The sequence below is a fragment of the Lepus europaeus genome, chromosome 4, assembly GCF_033115175.1.
Source record: "Lepus europaeus isolate LE1 chromosome 4, mLepTim1.pri, whole genome shotgun sequence".
Taxonomy (NCBI): domain Eukaryota; kingdom Metazoa; phylum Chordata; class Mammalia; order Lagomorpha; family Leporidae; genus Lepus; species Lepus europaeus.
Genome location: NC_084830.1, coordinates 87,175,573 through 87,192,128, shown reverse-complemented (window position 1 = coordinate 87,192,128; position 16,556 = coordinate 87,175,573). Strand labels below are relative to the sequence as shown.

General features: G+C 40.8%; 1 non-coding gene and 1 pseudogene across 1 annotated transcript; one reads left to right on the top strand and one right to left on the bottom strand.

The window, feature by feature from the left end:
• Nucleotides 1-10,813: 10,813 nt before the first annotated feature.
• LOC133758963 (small nucleolar RNA SNORA58) lies at nucleotides 10,814-10,945 on the bottom strand. The gene has a single exon (XR_009865859.1). It is a non-coding gene; the product is annotated as a small nucleolar RNA SNORA58 (small nucleolar RNA).
• Nucleotides 10,946-14,071: 3,126 nt separating this feature from the next.
• Nucleotides 14,072-14,620, top strand: LOC133758717 (large ribosomal subunit protein uL22-like; annotated as a pseudogene).
• The last annotated feature ends 1,936 nt before the right edge of the window (nucleotides 14,621-16,556 follow it).

Sequence of the window (16,556 nt, the reverse complement as noted above, 5' to 3'; positions counted from 1 at the left end):
TGTGATCTGGGCCAGAGCTGGGCCTAAGCCAGGCACCAGGAGCTTCTTCCAGGTCTCCCACGTGGGTGCAGGGGCCCAAGGACTTGGGCCATCTTCTACTGCTTTCCCAGGCCATGGCAGAGAGCTGGATCAGAAGTGGAGCACCCAGGACGTGAACCAGTGCCCATATGGGGTGCCAGCATTGCAGGTGGTGGCTTTAGCCACTATGCCACAGGGTTGGCCCCCTTCTGCTTGGTTTTTAAAAGACTCTAGCCTTTTTAAAAATTTTTAATCATTTAAAAATTGTCTTGAATCTCTTCTAAAGTCTTTTTGATGGATTTGTGTTCTTTGGGAATGACTTGTATGTTTCCTGAAATGGCTCTCCTTTTGGTGACCTGTTTCCTTGTGTGATCTCTGGTATTCCATGGTGAACTGCTGTTTTTTTGCAGAGATTTTAAGTGGTTATTAATGAATTAATTAATGTTTCTTCTGTGGCAGGGCTGTATGCAGGGAGAGTTTCATTTCACAACAATTTTGTGCTGATTCACTGATGAGTCCTAGGGGGATGTCTGGATGTATGCAGCTGGAACAGTGTTTATGTTCAGTTATTGACTTGCAGTTTGCATGCCAGGAAGATATTGGAATTGCAGAACTCTCCTTGTGTCATGAGAGGATAAGGATGAAGATGAAGATGGTCTTGGTTTTTGTCCTACATGGAAGAAGAATTTCCATGCAGACAGGGACAATGAGCAAAGCAAGATTGATTGAAAGGGAGAAATCTCCTGCAGCAGCAGTTAAGAGGGAGCTCCAAGGAAGAAGCTGTCAAAGAAACTTGCCAGTATCTGCCCTTTTTATCCATGAAGTGGCTCTCTCTGATTGGCCCTTTTCTGAAAATCAAACCTAGGTTTAACCAATTAGGAGGAGCAGAATAACAACCAATCAGAAGGTAGGGATTATAATCTTGTCTAGCTTTGATAAAAACTAAGTACAGGTAACTGACCCAACTGCCTTCCAACTGACTAAAGTGCCCATTAGCCAGTGCAACACCTCACACCCCTACATCTTTCACTTGGTGCAGGGCAACAAATGCCTTTGTTCAACTTCAAGACCTGGATTCCTGCTGCTTCCAGGACTGTGTGTGTGTGTGTGTGTGTGTTTGTGAGGTCAGGGAGTTCATTCTCTTGCCTAGTACAGGTTTGTAACACTATTCTCATGTGCTTGAGTTTGTGTGTTTGTATGTGTGTGTGTGTGTTTGTGTGTGACTGCAGGGAACTCACTTGCCTATGTGGGTGTCAGAATCTCTACATTTGACTTTAAATCCCATCCCCATAACCCCAATAGCATCAAGTCACCCCCTTTTTAAAATAGATTTTTTAATTTTTTATTTGGGAGATAGTTACAGAGAGAGAGAGAGAGAGAGAGAGACAGAGAGACAGAGAGACAGAGAGAAAGGTCTTCTATTTGCTGGTTCACTTCCCAAATAGCCACAATGGCCTGAGCTGAGCCAATTCAAAGTCAGAAGCTAGGATCTTCTTCTGGGTCTCCCATGCAGGTGCAGGGGCCCAAGCACTTGAGCCATCTTCTACTGCTTTCTCAGGGCATAGCAGAGAGCTGGATTGGAAGAGGAGCAACCAGTACAGGAATCAGTGACCATATGGGATGACGGCACTGCAAGTGGAAGCTTAGCTCACTAAGCCACAGCACCGGCCCCTCAAGTCCCCTTTAGTGTTTAAGCTTTGTTTTCATTCTTTTTGTTTGTTTTTAAAAAGATATATTCATTTGAATGGCAGAGTTAGAGAAAAAGAACAATTGGAGAGAGAGAGAGAGAGAGAGAGAGAGAGAGAGAGATCCCATACACTGGTTCATTCCCCAAATGGCTGCAATGGCCCAGGCTGGGCCAGGCTGAAGCCAGGAGCCAGGAATTCCATCTTGGTCTCCAACACTGTGGCAAGGACCCAAGTACTTGAGTTATCTTTTGCTTCTTTCCCAGGCATATTAGCAGGGAGCTGGATCAGAAGTGAGCAGTACTCACATGGGATACCTGGTGTTGCAGGCAGCAGTATAACCTGCTATACCACATTGTTAATTCCTTGTTTTCATTCTTAAAAATCTGCCTACTGTGGATTTATCTGCATCTTAAACTTGGTTATAATATGGAAATATCTTTTATATTTATTTAATCCAATATTTTATGTTTTTAGCAGGAACAGGGCCTCTTTATAATAGGGGATTTACCACATTGCCAGAAATCCACCCCTCATGAAGATTGTTTTATTATTTTTTAGAAAAGATTTTATTTAGAATTTAGTCTTTGGATTAAATAATTATTTTTTTCTGTGAAAGTTTTAAATGAAAAATCTGCCCTTAATTGCATTCCTACCATCTATGTCTCTTTGTTTTCAATTTTCATTCTCAGTTCAACACTTGAAGGGCTTTATACCTTTTTTCTCTTGTGGAAACATTCCCACAAATGATCAGAATCACTAAAGGAGCATAGGAATTTCCCTATTGTTGCACATTTTTTTCCTTTTCCTCTGCTTTCAAATAATTCATGTGAAAATACTCCAATTACCTGCATATTTGCTTCATTAATAGCTTGGAGACTTTCAGAGAAGCAAAAGTCAATTCTTATTTGAAGCACCTCCTGTATACTTGGCTCCTTTTAAGTCTGGAGTGATGTGTGGGAAGTGTCACGTCTGACTGGCCCACAAGGGTCTTCCTGCCCTAATGAAGAAAACAGATGTTTATTTATTTATTTAAAATTGAGGCACCAACTCTTTATTTATTTGAGAAGCAGAGAGATAGAGATAGAGAGAACTCATGTCTGCTGGTTCACTCCCAAATGCCTGCAAAGGCGGAGCTGTGCCTAGCAGAAGTCAAGAATAAGGAACTAAATCCAGGTCTCTCGTGTGGGTGGCAGGGACCCAACTCTTTGAACCATCCCTGCTGACTGCTATGCTTTACATTAACAGGAAGCTGAATTTATGAGCAGAGCCAGGACTTGAACTCAAGTACTCCCATGTGGGATGTGGGTATCCCAATCATGGACTTTAACTGTAGGGCAAACGCATACTCTGAAGATAGTCACTTACAAGGAATCATTTCACAAGAGACAATGTGTAACAAGCGCAGTAACATGGAGAATGTAAATAATCACAGGGGGAATCAAGAGATTGAAGAAAGCTCTCCAGGAGTCTGCGTAGGACCTTGGAAACCACAAAGACTTGGAATGACAAGAAAGAGCAGGAGGTGTTCTGACCAGGAAGCAGTCTCCTCGGAATACCGGGTGTACGTGCAACGCAAGGGTTCAGAAGATGACTGGCATGTTTCCCACTGCAACCACAGAAAATAAACAATACCCAAGGAAACCACTTCTGCAAACACAGTCACTCAGTAATTGTTTTGAAGGGACACACAAGGAGTAGTTTTACAGATGAGTGTGTTGGTGGTTACAGTTTGTTTGGTAAAACAGAAACCAACAGGCAAATATTGTTCACTGATATGAACTTGGAAATGTCTCTGATCATAACATTTTCATTTTTCCTTTCATATTCTTCAGCAGGATGCAGTGGACTTTTCCCTTACAAAGGGAAAACAACCTTTCTTTTCCAGGAAAAATTTTAGTGCTTGCTTGGGAAACGAAACGTGAAACCCATCCAGGTGGTTGAAACGGAAGGAGGGGTGTCACAACAGTCGTTAGAGGGCTCTCCTGGCATCTGACTTTCTCTTATTCTGGAACGGTTCCTCTTTGTCTCTCAAGTAAACTTAGCTATATTCGGATCCTGAAGATACACATTTACCATTACAAACATGGACTACAGAAAAAGGGACCAATGTGCTCCCAGGGAAGGGTTATTCTCATGGAACTTCCCTGTGTCCCCTCTGCTGCCACCATTCTTATCACTGTGTTTCACACTGAAGCCAACAGGAGCTCCACATTCTGCCCTGGACTCTGGATGAATCTCATCCTTTGAGGCAAGAACAAATGGTTGGCAAACTGTTACACATGTGTTTATAATTACTGACATTTGCATTGCTACAAATAAAAGATGCATTCTTCCTACACATGTATGGTAAGGATGGTTAGGAAAATCTGTTTTGAGTTAAGCTTCCTCTCTTTGATATGTGTTTCCAATAGCTAACCAAAAGCTGCTTTAGTTATGTTTGTAGGACGCTGAGCTGACACCAAGCAAACAAAGTCCATTGTTTGGACAGTATTCTGTACTTGATATCACCAATATTTGGACACCTGAGAAGAAGTCACCTATTGGATTTAAGAAAGTCCAATAAGATGGTGCTACTCTTTTTTTCCCCCATATTCCCACAGGCAGAGACTTAATTAGCTGGTAGTACTTTCTTATGGGAATTGGAAAAAAAAAGAAACACTTTATCACAAATATGAGGAATTAGAGGTGCCTGGATGGCAGTCTTGTAGCAGTGGAACGGCAAGCTCAAAGGCCCTTCCTTTCTGCAATGGTCAGCTCTAAGCAAAGGTCTGCAGGTAGGTCTAGCCTGCCCAACTGCCCATATCAATAGCCAAGAATTAGCTAGCGCACCACAAGAACTTGCTTCCTCACTTTGAAATCCCCCTCCAAAATTCATGGTGGTTTAATTACCATTGTAGCAGTTTTGGGAAGTGGATCCTAAAGAGAGTGTTTAGGTCATGAATGTCCTGCCTTTGCGAATGTATTATGTTGTTATTGAGAAAATGAGTTACTAGTCACAACCATAGGTTTGTCGTAAAGACAAATTCAGCCCCCTCTTGACCTTTCTCTGTTTTACACAGTTGCCTAGATGATGATACAGCACTGAGGCCCTTGTCAATGTTACCACCATGTTCTTGGACTTCTCAGCCTTCAGAACATGAGAAATAAATGGCTATTTTTTGTATTCTGTCCTTGGCATTCTGTTACAGCAGCGTAAAGTGGACTAATATACCTTCCTCATCATAAACTGAGATTCCATCCCACCCATCAGTGTAGCTTTATTTTCTAATTTTTAAAACTAAATTATATTTTTAAAGACAGAAAGTGAATTTCCTATCCACTGGTTCACTTCCTAAACATGTGCAACAGATGATACTGCCAGGTTGAACCCAGGAGCTAGGAACTCGATCCAAGTTTCCTACGTGAATGTCAGGTGCCCAAGCACTTGAGTCATCATCTATTGCCTCTTAGGGTGCAGGAAGCTGGAATTGAGAGCAGAGCTAGGATTTGAACCCAGGTGTTCTGATAAGGGATACAGGCATTGAAAGTAGCATTTTACCGACTGCACCAAATGTGCATACCCTGTCAGCATATTATTTGATGTCCTAGCTTTGTACTTTCCCTTTCCTTTATCCTCATTCCATTTCAATTCTAATAGTTTGTCTGGTAGATTGGGCGTTACTACCACTAAAGAATAAAGAATGGGGAGATTAACACAGTAATTAATTTATTTGGTATTTTTATCCCTGCTTCTCCCCACTGAGTTCTTCAACATGGAGATACCTTAATTTTTCCAACACCGCCATCCTGGCCTCTACTGTTCAGAAACAAGGATGAGGAGAGGGAAAAAGAAAAATGACCAAGCTAATTTCCCAAAGCTGTAGAGATTGAGAAAACAAGGCCCCACATGGAATAGTGGTGTCCAATCATTAATTGGGATAGTAAATTTTCAAAAGAGTTTCTCTGAAGTCATTAGGAATTTAATGAGGTCAAAATAATCAGGACATTGAAATTTATACCATTGCTATAAAAAAAAAAAGAATAGAAGGCAGCATTAGCAGGCAGACAGATTGACTGTACTTTGTCACAAAGCTTAGAATCTTTCTATCTCTCACTCAGAGTCTTTTCCATAATTATATTTTGCCTAAATTTCTTTGTAGCTACTGTTGTGTATTAAAAACTACATGACTCTATTTCAAGCTCACAGTTAAAATTCATAGTAAAACCAATTGACTGCTTCCTGGTCTATTCTATGGTGTGTAATGTGTGACTTATATAGCAGCTCACTCTCTATATGTTGGTTTGGAGAGCAATGGGGAAGAAACCAGAACTTTAACCAGAAAGGAGCCATCATTTTTCTCCAATTGATAACCCAGTTATCAACTCTAACATGAGAGAAAACTAGGATATTCCTCTTCTACCTCCCTCTCCCAGCCCTTCCAGTCCATCCATTGATAAAAAAAGGATAGACATATGGTATTGATTTTCCATTTTAGTTCTTGATGCTTTCATCAATTCACTCAATCACTATAGGTTGATTTTATATTATGTGTAAGGTACTGTGGATTTTCTGTAAAACTTGATCCAGTCCCAAGCATTTAACCACCAAAACATGTGAATGGCAAGAATAGGCTCATAAATAATGGATACTCACTGAATAATTTGTGTCCTTGTGCCCATTGTGGTTCCTTGCATTTTGGTTACAATTTTCCTCATGCTGCTTATGGGACCTCTGCAATGACATCAACCAAGTCTAAAGCTCAGACCTATAGGTTGGGTTGTGACAACCTGTCAGCTTGGGGCCATCATGACTCCATGACTCTCCAGGCCGTCTGAAACAGGAAGGCTGTCAGGAAACAGCCATCAGAAGGTCAGCACAGCCGCTCAGGGACAGTGGAATGAACTCAGGTCCTGTGATCCTAGAGGCTGCTCTTGCCAATGCTGAGCCCTGCTTCTCTTCTGCTCTTCTCTTTATTGGGCAGGGCTCCTCAACACCTGTCCCAAGATCCTCTACAATGCTTTTGGCTCTAGGGTTCATGCCCTGGAGCTTATGAGTCCCATGTAGATTCTGCCTGTACTCAGAAGTGAAATCATTTTAGACCCTTCTTTATGCAAGTTGGACCATTTGGGTAAAAAGGCTGAGAAAATCTTGACTCTGTTGTTTTCTAAGAAACACTAGGCAAATCACATTGCCATGGCCTTTTCTTCTTTTAGAATTAGCATTTAATGATGACTTTGCTGTTGTTGGATGGTTAATGAGCATGTACACTATACTAGATACTGTATGGGCCATCTTCCTGAGAGGTCCCCCCTCCTCAGTGTCTGAAACATCTGCAATGGGGTGAAAACTTAGACTCAGGCAAGACTAAGCCATTTGAGCAATGTCATGTATATTCTGCTAATAATCTTAAAGCACTCTGACTCCAGCATTGCTGCAAGGAAACATTTAGTTCAGCCCCTTTGTTATGTAGATGAGGATGTTGAACCAGAGAAGGATAATGACTTGCAAAAGGCTATGCAGATGTTTAGTAGGAAAGCAGAGCTGGAACTCAGGATCCAATAGTTTTTCCCTCCCTGCTTCTTGCCTGTGATTCTGAGTCATTTTGGAGCAGTGCAGCACTCTGAGCCGAAATGATTGTATAACAGAAACCTCTTATATAGGTGCCACATGATTTATCTTGAATTAAACTTTTTAATTATGTAAACTTTCAATCATATACAAAAATTCAGAGAATATAAAATTGAACACTGGGGATGGGTGTTTAGCCTAGCACTTAGCTCAGATCCCACATTAGAGTATCTGGGTTTGTCTCCTGTGATGGCCCAAGCAGTTGGATTGCTACCATCCGCATGGGAGACCTGAACTGAGGTCTCAGCTGCTGATTTTGGCCCAACCCAGTCCTGGATATTGTGGATATTTGAGTAGTGAATCAGTTGATGTGAGCTTTCTTTTTCTGTCTCTTTGAGTCTGATAAATAAATACAAATTTTAAATGAACCTTCAGAGTATTCGGTATACCCAGTTTCATATATTACCAACATTTTGTCTATTTTGGCTTTTATCTATATTATCTTTTAAATTGCTAAGTAGGGAGCCAGTGCTGTGGTGTAGTAGGTAAAGCCATCACTGCAGTGCCGGCATCCCATGTGGATGCCAGTTCGAGACGTGGCCCCTCCACTTCCGATCCAGCTCTTGGCTATGGCCTGGGAAAGCAATGGAAGATGGCCCAAGTCCTTGGGCCCCTGCACCCATGTGAGAGACCTGGAAGAAGCTCCTGGCTCCTGGATTTGGATTGGCACAGCTCTGGGTGTTGCGGCCATCTGGGAAGTGAACCAGCAAATGGAAGACTCTCTCTCTGCCTCTGCCTCTCTGTAACTCTGCCTTTCAATTAAGTAAATAAATAAATCCTTTAAAAATCACTATGTATTTTATCTTATTATTTATTATTTATTCATTTTGAAAGTCAGAGTTACAGAGATGGGGGGAAGAGAGAGAGAGAGAAAGGGAGGGGGAGAGAAAGAGAGAGAGAGAGAGAGAGATCTTAAATCTGTTGATTCACTCTCCAAATGGTAGCAACAAGCTAGGAGCCTAGGACTCTATACGGGAATTCTGTCTATGCATGTGGGTGTCAGGTGTCCAAACACTTGGGTGATCTTCCGCTGCTTCTTTAGATGCATTAACAGGGAGCTGGATAGGAAGTAGAGCAGCCTTGATTAGAACCAGCCCTAGGATATTGGATGCCAGTGTTACAGGCAGTGGAGGTCAATCTGCAGTGCCACAAAGCCAGCTCCTAGAGCTCTTAGATATATATTGTATCCATCCTGCCCTAAAACTGGGATTGGTCATTCCTCCAAGGTATCCTGTTTGCTTTAGTAGAAACATCACTTAGGAAATATGTAGACTTTTCAGTGGCTATGGATTAAGATGAAATGAATTTACATAATAGAATCCATGTTTTATGTTTAACTTTCCTGAATTTATATTGTATCACAATCTCATATAGAACTTATTGCAAGGGAGAATGGGAACTTCTCGAGACTTCTTGGGAACTGTGACTCCTGCCTCTTCTGGTCTGGGTGCTTACTATTACATTGTACATACAGCGGATGTTTAATTCTTTGTTAAATTGAATTGAATTCCAAGTATTTTTTGAAAATCACTGAAGCCTATGGAAATAGAGGGCCTAAGGTTGAAGGATCTGAGATATTTTCTAGCCTGGCCTCCCTATTTGGCAATGGGAAGACTGAGGCCAAGGAGTTAACCAGAGTGAATTAGGACTAAGGGAGAGGAAAATACATAAAATGTGTATTTTATATTTGCATGAGAGTACTTCAAAAAGTTCCTGAAAATGGAATTAAAACATGTTTCTTTTGGTGCAAAAGACTTTGCAATATATGCTTAGCTTTTGAAGAATACCCTTCATATAAACTTGTTGAAGACCACTCCTATGCATGGATTTCAAAATTTTTTGCACCAAACTAAATTTATCTCATAATTCCATTTTCCTTGAACTTGAGTACCTTTGAATAAAATACAAATATTTTACTTATATATAAAATACATAAATATGAGTTTTCCAAAAAACATAAAACCACCTGTACACAAATAACCACAGCTGTTTAAAATATAATGCTAAGGAGAGAGCTAAATGAAAAAATCCTATCTAGTCTGTTGAGAGCTGCCTCCTCTTTGTCTAGTGGGGAAGAGGAAAGGAGAGAGAAGAGGAAGGGGATGTGATCCACTCATGATTCTTCTGGTAATGATGTGGGTTTTCTCTCCCCAAAGGGGAAGGGATGCAGTGAGAGGGTGGAGGCAAAAAGTAGGTGCTCAGCTTTTGACAGCTGAAGTACCTATAGCTTATTTCTGCTTGAGACAAATTACCATCCCTTCACTAAAACACATAGTAGTTTGCTCAGATATGAGCAGAGCAGGTGGACAGGGACATTTGTTCTCTCTCCATGCTCCCCCCGCCCCAATCTCCATCAATTACATGACCAGTGCTCTCGGTAGACATTTGATGGAGTGGTGCCTATTCTTACCCTCACATTTCCAAAAGTCCCAGTTTATTTATTTCTAGTCATTGCTTCTCTGTTGTTGACTGAAAAACACAATATTTAAGAAAAAAATTTCTAGAAGACAGGTTATGTTTTTCTTTGCTTTTGTTCTTTAGAAGGCAATGTGTCATCTTGTAAAACACCAGTGATCCTATCCAAACACTTTTCCTTGGAATTATAATTAATTCAGCTCAAGATAACTCAGCAAATATGCGATGTCTTCAATAAATTCATGGAAAATGCATATTATGAAAAAACAATGCATGGATTTCTAATTTTTAATACCCAAATAAACCACTATTTGAAGTTCATTTTTCCATAAATTCTTTTTTTTTTTTTTGACAGGCAGAGTGGACAGTGATAGAGGAACAGAGAGAAAGGTCTTCCTTTACCGTTGGTTCACCCTCCAATGGCCGCTGCAGCTGGTGTGCTGTGGACAGCGCACTGCGCTGATCCGAAGGCAACAGCCAGGTGCTTCTCCTGGTCTTCCATGGGGTGCAGGGCCCAAGCACTTGGGCCATCCTCCACTGCACTCCCTGGCCACAGCAGAGAGCTGGCCTGGAAGAGGGGCAACCGGGACAGAATCCGCCGCAAGGCGGAGGATTAGCCTATTGAGCCGCGGCGCCGGCCTTGTTTTAGTTAGAATTTTAACCTTCAAAAAAGTAAATATGAAGAGGAATATATTTTATGTGTCACCAGAATCATTTTACTTTGTTTACAAAATAGCCCACTAAAATGCACTTGGTATATTTTCTATCTTTTGGACAAACATAGGCATTACCATTTGTTTCACATATTTTTCTGAGGAGCTGGGACATTAGCCTGACCACATTTCCAACAACAGTAGATGTGAATTTTGTTTTGTACCATGTATCTTTTAATAAAAGGAATAAAGCACTAGCTCTAATCAACAAAATCTCTACCAGGAAACATAATAACATCTTCTATAAAGAGGAATTGATAGTACATCTACAGATAAGACTTTTATGCTAATCACTAAAAATAAAATTTGAGAGAAATCTAGAAATATGTCCAAGACCTTTTGTAATTTTCTCTCTTTTTTTTATGATGTTGAAATGTGGTGTGGCAATTTATATAGCCATGTATTTAGCTGGCTACAGCTGGCACAAACTCTAAAGTTACTCTTGTGTACAGTCCCCCTTGTCTGGCCATGAGGACATTCACGCAAGGTCTATGGGTATGCCTAGAATTTTCTCTCTTCTTAAGCTACTTCTTGCATTCCTGGATGTGGTGGAATTTCCACCCAGTTGGTACTGTTTTTCCACCCTTCTTCCTCCTTATCTCAGTAACAAGCCTCAGCTGGGCCCATTTGTATAGAATTTTCAATTGACTATGTTTGCTCTCTTTCCCTGTTTAAACTCATAACATGATACCAACATAGGCATTGCAGCACCCTGAAATGCTATCCAATTAAACGTAGAATAACAAGTCTATAAGAGCAGGAATTAGAAATCATGGATGCTTCTGAGCAAATGTTCAATCAACTGAAAGAAAAGCTCCACTTACCTTTCTTGAAAACTAACATAGCTCCTTACAGGCTAGGTGATTGCAAAGAATCCTGAGAGGAGCCTGATTATGGGTCACAAAGGAAGTAGGCATGTCTCACACTTTCTTATTCTTTGTGGCAAAGGGGGAATAAAGTGTCACTTTGCCTTTCATCAGTGGAAGTAAAAGGAAATTGAGAGATTATATGGTGGATGGGGCCGTGTGCTTGTGGATGACTATGCTGTGTTTTCTCCCGAGTGTGACAACATTTTAATGCAGCTGTGTTTTTGCTTCTTGCTGCCCCAAAGCCCTGGAAATGAATATTTAATGGATGAGAATGAACCCTGTGAGGGAATCAGGCAAAAAAAAATTAAATATGATATGAATAGCTCTCATAATGCATCTTTTTTTTAAATGGTGCTTTGAAAGATGGGTTTGTTTGGGCTTATCTCGCCAGAGGGCTGTCTAGGTTTTTACCTTGAATGGAAAAGCAGGGCTGTCTCCTCTCAGTCCCTCCTTTTGTTCTGTTGCATTCATCCATCCAAGTCTGCAATCTGCCCATAGTTTCTAGTCACAGATTTTTTTCTTGCTGCCATATGGGGCTAAGGCATATGATGACATTTGGAAGAAAATAAACATCCCCTTTCATAGGCTATGATGGTAAACCCTGCTGAGCGAGAGCTATCAAAGCAAACTTGGGCATTGATTAGGAGAGGAAATCAAGGTTTTATGCTTGGCTGTAGTGAGTGGTGCCCTCCAGTGAGGCTGTTCTTTCACTGCATTGCGAAGATGAATTTAAGTACACCTAACACAATGGGGGACTCCAAGCTTGAAAGCCATGAAATGCTCAAGTTATAGACCTATCTACCTGGAACCTGGCAGGGTACTCTTTATTTTAGGACATTTTATCTTCAAGTTCTCCTTAGTCCACATAAAAGCTCTATGTTTTTTTATGTTTCTTGGAAGTACTGAGTCATGGACAGGAGTTCTGGAAAAGCCTATGCGGGCCTTGGGAGCTTCTTGTCCCAGTGCTGGCAGCTGGCAGCTGCTCTTGATGCCATGCCTGTCAGTTCAATGTTTCGGTTCTGCCTAGTGGGCACCACATTGTTCTGGAGTGCTCTTCCTGGAACTCCCTTAATGACTGTGAATAACATTTTGAAAGCTCAACACCTGATCTTCCACTAACCAACCTAGATATTTTGCTTTTGAGTGTCCAGAAGAACCAATTATCCTGCAAATCTCTAATTAAAGTGCACCCAATTGCATTATAGAAGCACCTATTTCAGGAAACTTTCCTTGTGTCCCAAATCTGTCCAATTGAGGTAGGGTACATATATAGAAAACATTTCCTTTTGCTTTTTATTTTTTAAACTTTATCCTATTGCAGAGAACTTTACATGTCTGGTTCCTGGTTCATTTGTTGGCATCCATCCCTCAGAGAGTGGTAAGCCACAACCTTCCCCAATATCCTGACTTGACTTTGATAATGACTTAGCAGAGCGACATCTGTTGGTTGACTTGGATTTTGTGTGCCACCAGAATGTAGGCAGGATCTAATGTCAAAACTCTTCCTGCTCCAAACAGAGGGCCATTATGGGGAGAGGGAGAAGAGGAGGGCAGAGCTATGGTGGCCTTGGAACTAAACTCCATCATGAGGAGCCTGGAAATCTCAAATGTTGGTACAGAACAAATAAGAAACACACAGTAAGCCCTTCATGGGCAAGCAGCTTGGGAGAAAGAAACCACCACTGAAGAATTTTGATGAAGAAATTTTCTAACCTTCAAATCATTTTAAGGGATACTCAGTGAACTGCACCTGGGCAAAACTTAAAGATGCTCACTCAGCCTTGTGAATGGCCAATTTCTGTCTGTTTATTCCATTGAACTTTGTGTAGCTTTCTCCCTTTGCCTCTACCTTTTGCATATTATCCAGGGCAGGTGGGTAATGTTAACGCTTCTGCAAGATATAGGCTTGGAAAGAAAAAAGGGGTGGCACAACCAATACTGGTGATCAATATTTGTTGGCTAAATGAAAGGCAAAATTCATTTTGATTGACCTTATTACTTCTTCTTCTTCTTCTTTTTTTTTTTTTGGCAGGCAGAGTGGACAGTGAGAGAGAGAGACAGAGAGAAAGGTCTTCCTTTGCCGTTGGTTCACCCTCCAATGGCTGTCGCGGCCGGCGCACCGCGCTGATCCGAAGCCAGGAGCCAGGTGCTTCTCCTGGTCTCCCATGCAGGTGCAGGGCCCAAGCACTTGGGCCATCCTCCACTGCACTCCCAGGCCATAGCAGAGAGCTGGCCTGGAAGAGGGGCAACCGGGACAGAATCCGGCGCCCTGACTGGGACTAGAACCCGGTGTGCCGGCGCCGCAGGCGGAAGATTAGCCTATTGAGCCGCAGCGCCAGCCCAACCTTATTACTTCTTAAATTGAAAACACATCAAAACAAAAAGGTATAGTTTTGGAAGATAATACAACATTTTATTGACAAAATCATATGCATAAAATTCCTTAGGTTTTACAATTCTTCCCATCCATCTGGCTGAGTGACAGGAGACAATTCCATCTGATGTGTAAAGACTTTGAAGATATTTACACAGGTTTTCATACCTGTTTAGTTTTCCTTGCACATGTTGTAGCCTCTGGTAGGATGTTGGAGGGGAAAAATTATTGATGAGTATACTGTCAAATATATGAATTTTTGTCAGTCTCCTTGGAGAATAATTTAATTCATGTGTGTCTTATTATATGTTTATGGCTCATTTGCATTGATTTCTCTAAGAATTCTTTTCTCCCTTTCTGTAAGTGGCCTTAGATGATTGGTAAGAATGGTTCAGTATTCACTAGACCCAGAAAACCCCACAAAGGCACGCAAATCAAGAGCCTCAAATATTTGTGTTCATTTTAAGAACACCTGAAAAGCCACCCAGGCCATCAAAGGTATGCAAATCTGAAAAGCCACCAATGTGAAAGATGTCACATGAAAGAAGCAGTGTCTGCCATTCCATCATTACAATGGTGGAGTTGGTAGGTGTTCCCAGGCCAAGCAGGGGGGTTGGACACAGGGTTAGTGGCCCAAAAAGAGTGCTGAGTTCCTGTTACACATGCTTAAAAATGCAGAGTGATGCTGAACTGAAGGGTTTGAATGAGATTCTCTGTTCATTGAACATATGCAGGTGAACAAAGCATCCAAGTTGTGTTGTTGTACCTACAGAGCCCATGGTTGGATTAACCCATACATGAGCTTCCTGTGCCATGTTGAGATGATCCTCACAGAAAAGGAACAAACTGTTCCTAATGTAGAAGAGGAGGTGACACAGAAGAAGAAGATATCCCAGAAGAAACTAAAGAAACTTAAATATATGACTCAGAGATAAATTCAGCATAAAATAAGTGTAAATTAAAAGAAAAAAATTTTTGTTGTTACCTTCTATTCCTTTTCTCTTTTAAATATTTATGTTTTTGAAAGACAAAGTTAGAGAGAGAGAGTGGGGTGGGGAGATAGAGAGAGAGTTCTTCCATCTGCTGGTCTACTTTCCAAATGGCTGCAATGGCCAGAGCTGGGTGGATTCGAAGCCAAGAGCCAGGAGCTTCTTCTGGGTCTCCCACATAGGTTCAGGGGCCCAAGTACTTGGGCCATCTTCCACTGCTTTCTCAGACACATTAGCAGGGAGCTGGATCAGAAGTGGAGCAGCCTGGACCCGAACTGGTGCTCATATGGGATGCTGGCACCACGGGGGCAGCTTTACTTGCTATGCCACAAGGCTGTCCCTTGTCCTTTTTTTTCCTATCAGATTGGTAGTCTTTTTCTTCTCTATTTTTAGAAGCTCTTCCTATATTAAGGAAATTAGCCCTTTGTGTTTGTGATAAATGTGGAAGATGTACCTCCCACATTTGTCACTTGTCATGTACTTTGCTACTTCCACTATGTGTTAATTTTGTGTACCTGTATATAAAGATAATTGAAAATGAATCTCAATGAAGAATGGGATGGGAGAGGGAGTGGGAGATGGGATGGTTGTGGGTGGGAGGGTGGTTATGGAGGGAAAAAGCTGCTATAATCCAAACGTTGTACTTTGGAAATTTATATTTATTAAATAAAAGTTAAAAAAATTTAAAAGGAAAAAAATTTTGTGTACCTAAATTTTTTGGTATTTGACTTTGTTGTCTCTGGGTTTTGAATTGTAACTAGAAATACATACATATTTTAATCCCTGCTTTCTTCTCTACTTTTTTGTTTAAAAAATTTCATTCTCTCATCTATTCTACATATTCCTGGTGTCTATTGTAAGAAATAGATCCAATTTTATTGTTTTTCCTACTGTTGTTCAGTTATTACAGCTCATTTGTTGAGAAATCTATCCTTTCTTCACTGATCTGAAACCTTATTTTTCTTGTATACAAAATTTTTCTATTTTCTTTCATTAGTTTTCCTGTGTATTCATGAACCAAGAGCATGCTATTTTTAATTGTGTAGGTTTTATCATTTATGTGATGTCGATAGCTTATAATGTTATTTCATATATGATAGGAAAAGTTTCCCCACCCCAGCCAAGCCACTGTACTCTGTTCCTGAGCTTTTGGTTTTTCTTCTGAAAGAACTTGATAACCACTTTGTCTAGCTCCAGGAAAATAAGGCTGTTGACATTTCACTGAGATGGCATTAACCTTAGACATAAATGTAGGGAGAATTCACATCTTCACAGAAGTTAGTTTTTCTACCTGGGTATACTGCATATTCTTCCACTTTTCAGTGAGCTTTGTAGTTTTTGGAGTGTTGTATGATTTCCCCATATAGGTTTCTTATATTTCTTAATCTTGTTAAGATTGTTTCTCAATGTTTTCTTTTCTAAAAGTAAATAGACTATTCTTTTCCATTATATTTTCATTGATTTTTGTCCTGTGCATGAAAGCTATTTTTAAAAGTATTAAAACGACTGTACAAAATAATCTTACTGTTAGTGGCTTTCCTTTGTTTTATTTTTAGGGGGATGTTACAGATGTATAATTCTAATGCATGCAGATCCCACTTTTTAATTCTTACACCACTGATTGTTTTCTCTTGTGGGTTTTTTTTTTAAGATTTTATTTATTTATTTGAGAGGTAGAGTTACAGACGGTGAGGGAGAGACAGAGAGAAAGGTCTTCTGTCCATTGGTTCACTCCCCAGATGGTAGCAATGGCCAGAGTTGCGCCTATCCAAAGCCAGGAGCCAGATGATTCCTCCCGGTCTCCCATGCAGGTACAAGGGCCCAAGGACTGCTTTCCCAGGCCACAGCAGAGAGCTGGATTAGAAGAGGAGCAGCTGGGACT